This window comes from Canis lupus, chromosome 18, assembly GCF_048164855.1.
Source record: "Canis lupus baileyi chromosome 18, mCanLup2.hap1, whole genome shotgun sequence".
Classification (NCBI taxonomy): Eukaryota; Metazoa; Chordata; class Mammalia; order Carnivora; family Canidae; genus Canis; species Canis lupus.
The window spans coordinates 32,508,465-32,521,736 of NC_132855.1; the positions used below are offsets into that span (position 1 = coordinate 32,508,465).

At 36.4% G+C, this 13,272-nt stretch overlaps 1 long non-coding RNA gene across 1 annotated transcript; it reads right to left on the reverse strand.

The window, feature by feature from the left end:
• Positions 1-238: 238 nt before the first annotated feature.
• On the reverse strand, positions 239-10,897 carry LOC140609515 (uncharacterized). The gene is made up of 2 exons (XR_012011329.1): positions 10,848-10,897; positions 239-355 (listed from the first exon to the last, which is right to left on the reverse strand). It is a non-coding gene; the product is annotated as an uncharacterized lncRNA (long non-coding RNA).
• Between the last annotated feature and the right edge of the window lie 2,375 nt (positions 10,898-13,272).

Genomic DNA, 13,272 nt, shown 5'->3' on the forward strand with positions numbered 1-13,272 from the left:
AATGAAAGCTTTTTTTTCTTTTTCATTTTACTTGGTAAATTTGCATAGCTAATGAAAGACCTACTGCTTACAACACAACTCCCTATACTCTAGGTACTTCTACAAATATCTTTGGGGCTGTTTATGTTGAATATTATTTATAATTTATGGATGCTTTTTTTTCCTCTCTTTCTTCCTCTCTCTAGCCAACATTTACACTGCAGGCACTGTTCAAATACCCTGAATACCCAATAAATGGTGTTGTGCAACAATTTATTAGAAAAGAACCAAACCTGGTGGGGAGATGACAGATGTTTTATTCGAGTTGCTTCCTTCAAACAGGAATATTAGGTACAAGGTTCCTTCCAGGGAGTCTCTGTGGACAGTCAAGGTTTTTATCTTTTGAGTTACTTTGATAACACCAAAAAGATATTGCAGAAACAAAAACAATAATTTCTATGCTATAAATTTGGTATCTTTTTCATCAATAGCCTAGAAAAATAATTATGCTTTTTAAGTTTTGAAATTTATAAAGTGTTTGAAAATTGCACATACGAAAAAAATCTATAAAAGTTTAATGTAGAGAGGTCATTGCTTTCAGTTTATAATTACAAAATACTTTATTTAGGGATCATTCATTACTGTAACATTTTAAAAAGTCAAGTTTATGGCATGACACATAAAAATGAGAGTCTCTTAAGCTAATTTTTCTATTTGTAGTCTATAATTACTATGAACCAAAATATACAAATCTACATTAAAAAAAATTAAGACTTAAGTGAGGGCAAAGTAGCCTTTATATTGAGAGGAAAAGGCTTTTTAAGTTTACTGATTCCCAACCTAAAGAGCCTTTAGCAGATGGAGGGATAATGAATAAACAGTATCTCTCTTTATCTCATAGCATTTGTTGCTGTTGTTGTTGTTGTTGGAAGGTATACATATTGTAGTCCTTGGAACTTTTCCATCCTTTAAAAATAACAAATAATATTTTCATTAGCATATTGGACTTTTTAAATGTAAAAATGTTCATCATTATAAAAAAGGTCTTTTTCCAAAAGGAATCCTTATTCTAAAATTTAAGATACAATGAGGTGGCTATAGCTGTTTAAGCTGGCTCAGCCAGTTGCGGCAGACACCACTTTGGTCGCAACTTATTGTAGCCCTGCTCTTTGACTAGAGCAGAAAACAAATTAAGAGGTTTTAATCAAGATGGAAAAGTTTTTCTTCCAAATCCACACAGCTGGTCTGAATAATTTATTCACTCTTTATTTAAACAATCTGCTTTCATTTTTTTCTCATGTATTGTTTCCATTCTAAAAAGTACAATGCCCTATCTCCAGGTTGGAAAAATATGAACCTTAATTCCTTAGTAGATGCAAGTGTGACATAAAATGAATATGCATTTGTATGTAACAAATGAGAGGGAATTAAAGGTTATTAAGTTTAAGAGTAAAATTTAACATCCACTGAGAGCCTCAACACTACCATACTGTTCAGGCCACCCACGCAGTAAAAGGACTGAATGCTTGTTTTATTTGTAAATCAGCTGAAGGCTGTATATTTTTACTTATTGAGGTGCTTTGATAGGTGATAAGCAAAAACAAGATGACCCAAAGCTATGGACATAAATGCTTTACTTTGAGTTTGTCCAGGGGAAAAAAAAAATCTATAACTATTTCCATGACCAGGTACCATGTTGAATATAGCTCCCTCATCCATCTGTTGATTTTAAGTACCTGTTAGAATGGAGGTATAGTCTATGACAGTCTATCTACTCAAGTGACTTGTTTGCCTCCCTCACTATTATTTCAAGTGGATAATTTATTCTTCACTTTCCATCTGAAAACATTGATGAAGAGTTGAACAAAGAGGAGCAATGAGGCTGCTTTTTAATGATTTGGGGCTCTTTCAATATGTACAATGTGGGGCAAAATGCAATTAGATTTTTTCTTCTAAGACTGGTAAGCTGGCTTGGAGTCACCTGTCTGTCCAAAGCACTATTATCCTTGCAGATATAAGTGTTGAGACTTCCGTGGTGGTGATTGTGTAGGCTGTCGCCAGTGTGGATGAAGACATTTTGGCATCCACTGTTATCTTGCTCCCCCTAGTGACAGCCCCCCAACCCCACCCCCACCCCTCCAAGTTTATTTTATTTTATTTTTTTTTAAGATTTTATTTATTTATTCATGAGAGAGACAGAGAGAGAGAGAGAGAGAGGCAGAGACACAGGCAGAGGGAGAAGCAGGCTCCATGCAGGGAGCCTGATGTGGGACTCGATCCCGGGACTCCAGGATCACACCCTGGGCCGAAGGCAGGCGCCAAACCACTGAGCCACCCAGGGATCCCCCCCTCCAAGTTTATAATGCGGCAGTAGAATGCATTAGGTACACAGTGTAACCAAGAGGTAATGTAGGACGGTAATGGGAAAGAGCACAGAGTTTGAATCAGGTCATTTTGGTTTGAATCTGGGATCCAGAACTTCTTAGTTGTGGGATCTTGGGCAAGTTAGTTACCTTCCCTAAGCCTCCATTGCCTCTTTAATGGAAGAAAAAAAGGTTAATAAGAGTGTCCAGAACAGAATTCAGTGAAATAAAGATGTATTGCCTGATCTTTTTTTTTTTTTTTTAAGATTTTTTATTTATTCATGAGAGACAGGGAGAGAGAGAGGCAGAGACACAGGCAGAAGGAGAAGCAGGCTCCACGCAGGGATCCCGATGTGGGACTTGATCTGGAGATTCCAGAATCAAGCCCTGGGCGGAAGGCAGGCGCTAAACTGCTGAGCCACCCAGGGATCCCCTATTGCCTGATCTTGTACCTGCTATAGAAGAAGCCCTTAATCTTACTTTACCAAGATATATATATATATATATATATATATATATATATATATATATATTTTTTTTTTTTTTTTTTTTTTTACCAAGATATATTTTGGACAAATCAACCTCAGAACTTACAAGGACTCTCCTATAGAACTCCACGAGTGGTTTTCCCAGTTTGAGATTCAAACTTAGCCTGTTCCAGATTAATGTACCTATATATATATAAAATTATAATATGCACATACACACAAACACAATTTCTTTTTGTCTCTTGCTGTGGATTTGCATACATACACTATCCATACACATACGTAAATGTAATGTGTGTGTGTGTGCCTATTAGTATTTCTTGACTGCCAGAGGAAATTGTGTGACTTCACAGTACTTGGCTTTATGAGATTGTTAAAGGAACCACAGGAATAATACTGAGGGAAGGAGAGAGGAGGAAGAAAAAAGACTGGTGGGAAGTCAACTTGCCATATAATCACGACATTGGTGGTGCAGCAATGAAATAAGTATATGTAGCTTGTTGTTCTGTCTTCTTCCTGGAAAATGGTACTTTTCCTGTAAGAACTTGAATACCACCTAGGAAAATATTCTTCCCCCGTCTCCCTTGTTAGCACACTCCCTAGTTGCACATAGAGAGGTACAATAGTTCAGTGAAACAAAGAGTGACTTCACATTGCCAGCACTCAGTTGTTTGTGTTCACCTGTGACATTTACAAGTGAAGACATACAGAGCCTTCTTTTGTTTCCTGGATAATCGCTCAGGTGTTAAAGAAGAAGTTGATTCAATTTTAAATGGCATGATTTTCTCAAGCCTTGGGAAAGGAACTGATGGATTTTTTTTTCTTTTTCCATAGTTCAAATATACACACTGCAAAGTCGTGTCTAACTGTTTAATTTTACAAGACTGAAAATATTGGATTTAAAGCTTAGGTTTTAGTTTAGGTTTATTCTTGGTGTCCAACCCTGTCTAAACTTTCACAGGCAAATCGGAAATGAAACACAATTGAAACTAAACTGAGCTTTCTCTGCCTGCAGAGGGGTCTTAATATTTCACTTTGTGTTTTCAGACTGAATCTAATGAAAACGTGATTTTATACAGATTCCTTGTGTCAATTATTCCCTGTATCCCTTCTAAACTGATCTGTGCATTCAACGTGAAGCTTCATTAAGGATCAAGCCAAGTAGTCTTTAAAAAGTACAGGGTTTTGGTGATAGACAGATGGTGGCTTTCATGATGTCAGGAAGTGTCAGATATTATGGTTGGCTGTGGAATGGTGGCTACTATCCAAACAGATTGGGAAACAGACAGAAAGAGCAAGAACACCATTTGTTTTATTTAGATACATTGTGAACAGAAGGAAGCAAGACAGAGCATACTTTTACACATCTTTTTTCCACTCCTTGTGAAAACAGTTTAGGATTTGTTATGTTATATTAGCCCTTTCATTATGCAAAAACATGTGAAAGCCAGAGATGCTGGTGAAAGAATTTGTCTCATTGTGATTTTCTATGAAGTTTGTTTATTTTTATTCTTACGGAATGTGGTTTTTAAAAACATTTCTTCTCATTGGAAGTATCAAATGCTTACAAGTGAGATGAGGCCCTTTAGCAGTGCTGTACTGTTATGAGAGTAGGAAGATAGTATTGACTTTGTGACCCAGATGAGCGACTCTCAGAAAATATTCTCAAAAATCTCAATTCCTAAACTGAAGGTGGTTTTCTGTGAAGGACTGTGCCTCTGTTTCTGAAAGGATTTAATTTAGATTGGCAGCCAGAGGGCAGTGTGAGCTCCAGACATATATGTAGGGTCCAGTTACAGGATTAAAGTTTTCATCCAGCCCTTGACCTAGGTATCAAGGCACCATGATATATTGTTGGGGGTCTTCTTAATCTTCATAAAACAGGAAATATAAATTTTCTGGAATATTGAACAGAAAAATGCATTTAAACTGTTTTTTTTTCTGCTTTTTACTTATATTCATTTATTATTTTTAATCTATCATAATCTTTTACTCCATCCCTTGAAAGGTAACCAGAGTTCTGGCATTTTTGATGGATTAGAGATCCAGTGCTACAATCTGCTTTACAGTTGTCCCCCAATCATGGTAAATGTGTTGGAAATATGATTCCTAATGTAACCCCTCATATATTTGAATATAATGGACCATATTAGAATCCTAAGTGACTAAGGAAGGATACAACATTATCCAGAGAAACTGATAGTTTTGGGTTATACCAAATCACAGGAGTTTTCCGACAAACCATTGTAGACCAATGGTTTTCACACTGTGCTTCATAAAGCTGGGAAATTTCAAGAGGTGCTTTAGGGGTTAGGGTGGAGAGTAAGTGCGGTCAGGGCTGCAGCCTGTTATCTCCACTTAATCTAAACAGCTGGGTAAATGAAGAGTCTTTCCAGCCTAGGGACAAACAAAGGCTGGAATTTTGGCTTAAGAAATGAACATTTCTTTAATAGAGACATGTAAGGCTTTGGCTAGGGCTGAGAGTTGGGTATAACAGCTTTTTAATTGCTCCTTAAGTTCATACTGGGGTCTGATTCCAGAGAAGGGTATGGGATAACTATGATAACTATGATAAGGTAATTATAACTATAAGGTAGTTATAACTAACTTATAACTAAGCCTAACTTGCTCCCCACTTCCCTCTTCCTCTTGCACCACCATGATTTGAGCCCTGACATTACCAAAATCAGGCTTTAAAGAGACAGGAGATCCTGAAAATAAGAAATTTCTGCTACCTTCCCAGGATCACTCTTTCTACTCTGCCTCAAAACAAAACAAAACAGCCAAAAACAAACAAACAAACAAACAAAACAAAACAAAACAAAACAAAAAAAACCATGAAAAACATTTGAGACAACAAAAAATATCTAAAGCAGTAGAGGGATCTCTTTTGGAAATGAACTAATCCACATCCACAGCAGCAAGAGACATGCTGTGATTTCTGTACTCTTTACTGGGGACTTTTGCAATCACAATATACATGCTGAAAATAGTCAATCATTGTTAGTCACCTGTTCATTAAAAAGCAAAACAAAGCCCTTAAATACTTTGTTGAGACAAGCACACACATTAATGAGAGAAAATATTGAGATACCTATCTGGTGGAAAGCCCAACTTTAGATTGTTGGTAGGGACTGGAATAGACAGAAAGGAAGGTAAAACAGGTAATATAGAGCTAAGGGTTTATGCTAAGGGATGACTTAAGAGTTAAAGAATGAATCTCTTATAATTTCTACAAAATTTTGGTTTATGCAATAAATTTTATTGCCTTAAATAAAATTAATTCTTATTCTATCTTGGGGAGGATCTGAACCACTTGACAGGTTAAAATTATGTTTCTCTAGAGCATGATTTTAATATCAGTAGAGGTTAGGACTCATCAACTGTTGAAAGAATTGTTGTAAGGAGGAAGGTAACATTAGAATATTTGCTGAAGCCCTTAATTTATACCATGGAATTAAAATATCTGGGCGTCATCTTAAATCTCACTTGGACTTTCAAAGGTATGGTACACACTGAATCTATATTAAGATGTGAGCTATCAGAAGAGAAAGCTTTGGTATTTATTGCTCAAATGTCATTTCATTAAGTTCCACACAACTACGTGGAGTGTTATTTGTAAAATAAGATGCCACTGCTTAGCAAATCAACTTCTTATTCGGAAAGAAGATGAGGCTTTGTTTCAATGTAATTTTCTATGAAATATTTTAAAGAATATAATTTGTTTAAAAAATCCCTCTCATGAGAAATATTGAATGCTTGAAACAGAGTGAACTCATTCTGCAAAAAATCAGGTGTTTTCCTCCTGATATTGACAGTAAGAAGAATAAAAATAAAACCACCTTTATATATAGTGGACAAATTTCTTGCCCAATTTGGTTGGTGTTAGATTGACAGGCTAAACTCAGAGGTATAAACTTCTGATCCAGTATAATTTTAAGATTACATGGCTAGGTCTATATTACCACCCAAACTTTGATATATTTGGGCAGAGTAACTGGTTTAAATCAACCTTTTAAAACACACGGTCTAGAATTATACTTAACTCTTGTTGGATATTTCCAAATCCTACATGCTCACTTGGTAATGGCATAAAAAGTGATCAGTTGGATACTTCATACATATATAGTGTATTTGTTTTATTTTTATGACACCAACTTCTTCTTAAAGTCCATATGATTTCAACCACAGAAGTTATGCCTCTTTGGAAAGAAAGGGAGAATGACAGATGCTGATTGTTTCATTTCTGGATCCTGTAATCTCTGATAGGGAAAGCTTAGCCATGGTAAATTGGGAAGAAAAAAAAAAGCCTAAAATGCCTTCATACTGAGGTAATATCCAGAAATGACCTGTTAACTCTCACAAGGAAATAAAGAATATCCATTTACAGTCTTCCCATTCAAAATAGCCTAAATTGACATTTTAACACCTTATGGCTTATTTCCATTTTTTGGTAGAAGAACTTTAGTTATATACATTTTTAAAATCCCATTTTATATCACTATTTTAACAGTTAATATCCTTAAATAGTGGGATTAGTGCTGAATTTACTGCTCTTCATTGTAGTTTCTCCAATATTCATTTTCCCATGATTTTATCTATCTTTTGCAGTCAGAAGAACATATTATATATAATGAAAAGTCAACCTGCAGCATTTTTCTAGGTAGATTTAAGTTTCTGAAAGTGAGGAAACATGGAACTATTTCAGACAGATTCTGTAGGAAGATGAGGGGAATGAACTTCAAGCTGTAACTGGCTTCTGAGTTCAAGGGATGTCAATAGGACCCCTATTCCTTGTCTGCCTTTGGATTGGTTCCCTTCTCAGGCTTTATGGAGGAAAGTTACATGGTTTAGCCTCACAGAATCACCAGATCAATTCAACAGAAGGATCTATTTCTCAAGTAACTCCAAATCCTATGGTTCATTTTTATTGATACTGACTAGATTCGAGGTGGGTGCCCACCCTGAATCCATCATTTTAGGCAGAAAGAGAATAGTCTGATTTCATGCTTATTCCATGCATTCACTCCCTGGATCCTAGGAATTAAATCTGAAGAACATGGCTGAGAATGGAATGAACAGTTTACCCAAATCAAAGTTAAGGTAGCTTTATGGTAAGAGGAGGCATAGACGCTGGGAATAAAATAAATTTCACTGGAGCTTTTATGACCACACATTCTCCTTAATGTTTTCCTGCCTCATCTACTGACCGATTTGTTTCTTTGTGTGCTTTCTGTCACTTTCCATCACCCAAATAGTTTCAAATACTTCGCTGATTCCTCATCTCATCTCTCTTCTTGTCGGCTCTCACTGTATCCCTTAGGCAATTTGATCTGCTTTGAATGTTTTTATCAGCATAACCATATGCTGATACTTAGTAAGTCTTTATTTCTGTCCCCGCTTTCTCTCCTTTGAGCAAGGCCTTCATGTCTAGATATCTAACAGACGTCTGCTTGCATGTCTCCTCAGCCTTCACTAGTCTTATAGTGAAAGTCTTATGCAGCCTTGTGAATCTGATTTTCCTTTTTTACCTTAGAGAATGCCACCTCCTCTCCTGTTCTTAAACATTCAGTCAATTTTCAGTCTTGTCCTTATTCCTTGACAATATCATTGTGCTTCTATTTTTCCTGCCACTATCATCCCTTGCCTGCATTGCAGGAGTGGTTTTCCATTGAACTCCACCAAGGCTGAGCTCCACTCTAATCCTCCCTTTTCTCTTGCTAAGGTAACTTTTCTGAAATAGGATAATGTCATTTTTTCACTCAAATCCCACAAATGTTTTTTCCCCATTGCATTTGGGATAAGATCTATTAATGTTGCTTATGAGGGATTTTATGCTCTAGCCTCCCCTTTGTTGTCTAGCCTCATCTCTCATCACCCAGGCCCTGAATTATTGGGTCATAACAACTCGCACTGGCTTGAATGGGTGTTTTTTTCTTGAATTTTCTTCAGGCATTTGGAGGTATTGTCATCCCTACATGGGAGATCAACATTTTATCTAATTATTTTCTTTGTCAATGACAAGTCACCTTTTTTTTTTAATTTATTTTTTATTGGTGCTCAATTTACTAACATACAGAATAACCCCCAGTGCCCGTCACCCATTCACTCCCACCCCCCCCGCCCTCCTCCCCTTCTACCACCCCTAGTTCGTTTCCCAGAGTTAGCAGTCTTTATGTTCTGTCTCCCTTTCTGATATTTCCCACACATTTCTTCTCCCTTCCCTTATATTCCCTTTCACTATTATTTATATTCCCCAAATGAATGAGAACATATAATGTTTGTCCTTCTCCGACTGACTTACTTCACTCAGCATAATACCCTCCAGTTCCATCCACGTTGAAGCAAATGGTGGGTATTTGTCGTTTCTAATGGCTGAGGAATATTCCATTGTATACATAAACCACATCTTCTTTATCCATTCATCTTTCGTTGGACACCGAGGCTCCTTCCACAGTTTGGCTATCGTGGCCATTGCTGCTATAAACATTGGGGTGCAGGTGTCCTGGCGTTTCACTGCATCTGTATCTTTGGGGTAAATCCCCAACAGTGCAATTGCTGGGTCGTAGGGCAGGTCTATTTTTAACTCTTTGAGGAACCTCCACACAGTTTTCCAGAGTGGCTGCACCAGTTCACATTCCCACCAACAGTGTAAGAGGGTTCCCTTTTCTCCGCATCCCCTCCAACATTTGTTGTTTCCTGCACAAGTCACCTTTTTGCTTGTTCTAAAACTGAGATATATGCCTCTCCTACCCATTCTAGAGTTTTATACTCTGGTTTGAAATTCCTTACTGGACTTTCTTGCCCAGTAGACTAAATAACTTTTGAGGATAGGGACTGTGTTTTAATCACAGTAGTATTTCTAGCCCCTAAGACAGTGCCTGGTGCTAAGCTGTCTCCCAAAATAATGTTTATTGAGTGTGTGAGAACAGTTGTTACCTCATGTTACAAAGAACCCTCATACCCACAGGGAAGTTGTGGCTTCTACAATCACTGCCTTAATGTAAAAGTGGTAGTAGGCAAGTATTTTAGCTTTATAGTCAGGTGGTTAGATTTATCTACAGGTTTTTGGGACAAAGTCAATCAGAGTGGTCTTGCTGGAGACGATCATGTTCCTTTATCTTCGGGAGTTTATTGGCATCAAATGAGATAGTTATCTCTTTCTCTCTCTCCCTCTCTCTCTCTCTTTTGAAGTGCCTATATAACATCTCAATAATGACAGATTGATTAGGTTTCATCTCTGAAGAGAGTTGATAGCCTACCTTGAGGGCAGGAATCATTACCTTTAGTTGATCATTAATCCCCATGAAATATCCTTCCCCCCTCAACAGTAATTGCTCTTATAAATTGAAAAGTGGAAATATATTTATGCAAGCCTGAGAATTTCTGTTTTCTGCCATTTCAGTTGTATGTACAAGGTATTTCTAGAGACTTAATGTTCTGTACTTAGGCTTCTCAGATTGCTTAATACAGGTTTCCACACTCAGCTTATATAGTGGATAAGATTTTCTCCATCACTTCTAACCCAATGATCAAAGCAACAATCAAAACCCATTTCATGTGAATGCTATTCTGAAGAACATTTGTACATTTTCCAACAGCCAATCTGCCTTATTACAACATAAGTCAGTTGATACTTCTGGTTGCCTGTTTATATCATAAGGTTTTCTTGTAAGAGGATTCTTTACTTTTACAGAGGCAAAGCTATATTAAGTGAGAAAGAAAGGGGGAAAAATAATCTCATTGGATACTAAACATTTGCTTCCTAGTGAAGGGTGTTTATGTTTTAAGGCCATTGTTTTTATTTGTTATGAAGACTAAAGGTGATTTATTTCTATGAGTATATATAGTGAAATTGACAGATAGATGTTTGAGACCATCCCATAATGAATAACTTAAATTATTAGGGTTTCTCTAGATGTGTTACTAGGTTTTCTTCTGTGTAATGGCAAAAAACTTGATGCTATATATTTTAACTTAGGTTTGTGGCTGATTAGACTCTCCTATCTGATCTCACCTGTAGTAGTAGCAAACATTGGTGTTATAGCTGGCCACATTTTGTGCTCTGCAAGAGAAAACAGTTCCTGGTTAAATTATTGTGTAATTAGTATCATTTGCAATGAGCTCTGAGCAACTGAGCCAGCATTCTTAGATCATATAACTTGAGCCATGTCATATAACCTGTGATGATGATCTGTGGGCAAGACCTAGTCAAAACTTGAAGTGGCATCCATTTCAAAAGGAAACACATTTCCTACAGGCTCTTTTTACTTCCTTCATACTTGAGTAGGAGAGTGAATGGAGTTGATGAATCTGGCACAAAGACAAATATTGTCATTTTTGAAGGTAATGGAAGTTCCTTTCTGTTTCACATTTAATACATTATTATACTTGGGGGGAATTGTGAGATTTTTCTGCTTTTCACATTATCTAAAATACATTAAAATTCAAATCATACAGAAATACTTTTGCCCATTTCCAAGGCCATCACAACAACTCACCTATCTTGGGAGCAAGATGAACTATTGCTCCCTTCCTATCAAGCCAAGTATGATTCATGACTCATTCATTAGTTCTTATTGCACTAAAAATCACTCTACATGCTACCCTTTTTCTTTCTTTTGCTTTTATATGGTTTCTAATTAGCTTCATAAATGTACAGAATGTTTTAGATTTCAGCCTTTGAGGGTAATTGTTTTAGATTTTTATAATCTTGCAAAAGCTGCTGGAGAAATAATACACCTTACAAAATGTTAGTGATGATGATAAGAAGAACACTTAAAATGGTACTGGGTATGAAGTCCATCAGGTTGTGTTTTAATTTTGGCTCTCTCAGAGTTGAGCTACTTAATTTAATATAGATCACTTAATTATTCAGAGACTCAGGTTCTCAGAAATAATAGGAATTGCCTCAGAAGTCTACTGTAAATAATAAGTCTATGCTAAAGTCCTTATCATTCTGTCTGGCTGGGTAGGCAAGAAATGTTTTGTTTTGTTTTTTAAAGATTTATTTATTTTAGAGAAAAAGAGAGGCTGAACATGAGTGGGAGAAGGGGTAGAGGGAACAGGCCAAGCAGATTGCCTGCCGAGCCAGAGCCCGACAGGGGATTCCATCCCATATCCTATGACCCAGGCCCACTGAGATAATGACCTCAACTAAAACCAAGATTTGGACACTTAACTGACTGAGTTACCCAGGCACCCCAGAAATCAATGTTTTTAAATTAATAATACCTAAATTAAGGGTTATTTTAACAGATCAAACAAACAAAACATGTATCGAGGATTGAATTACAGTTGAAGCTAGTGTAAATATAGTGAAGTCTAATTTCAAAATAAGAACAAGTGAGACTGAATTCAAAAGGTTTTATCCCACTTCTTCTGCTAGGTTAATGTTTGCCTTCATAAGTTTTTGTATTACATCGAGGAAATGATCAGATTTTTAAATGGCCTTGACAAGTTGGACAAATACACTGTTGAATAAGCTGAATTTTTCAACAACAAACTTATTTGTAAAGCACATTTACCATAGAGATATCTAAGTAATAATAAGATAAAGAAGGCTAGAGATTACAGTATTCTTTCTGTAAATTAGCGATATATTTATAATGGCTTCAAAATGCCATGGAACTATTGCAGAAAGATATAAAGTATAAAGACAAGTAAAAAGTGAATTTATACTATAAATCACTAATCTGCTCATCATGGTTATGCATCAATTCATTTAATAAACGCTAAGAACCCACAGTGTGTTAGATCCTAAGCTAGGTTCTGTGAATACCAAAACCTAGAAAGTAGTTCCTTGCTCTTCCAGGACTATGATCCAGTGAAAAGCTATTAAAAACATTTATATATATAGAAAATTGTATGAAAGGCAGAGAGAACAACAGAGAGGTCAAGGGACCAGGAAAAGTTTCCCTGTAGTTTGATCAGTAACGAAAGAGCAGGAGTTGGCAATATTTTTGGGTGTGCATGTGTGTATGCACGTGTCTATGCTCGTATTTGTATTTGTGTATGAGGACAGAGAAAGGGAAGGTTGCATGCAGTAAGTAAGCTTAACCTCCGAGACCTGAAAATGAGAGCCTATGTGTGTGGTCTATAGTGAAGAGAATGAGGGCTGGAGAGGAGATCAAGCTAAAAGAGTGGTCTAGAGGCAGATCTTAGACTCTTCTTTTAAGCCTTAAAAAGCATGAAAGATTTTGTTAAGAAGCCACTAAAGTGTTTTAAGCGGAAATGATGTGGTCAGGTGTTGTTGTTGTTAAACTCAGTTTTAATAATTTTACGGTTTATTGAAGTAATACTTAATTTGTGACCACATAAATAATAAATGGAATGCAGCACCAGGAGAAGATAGAGAGTATTGCCAAATTTTTAACAAGTTAAAAATAGTGGGGGTTTTTTTCTGTCTTTTTTTTTTTTTTTTAAGAAAATATGTAATAGGG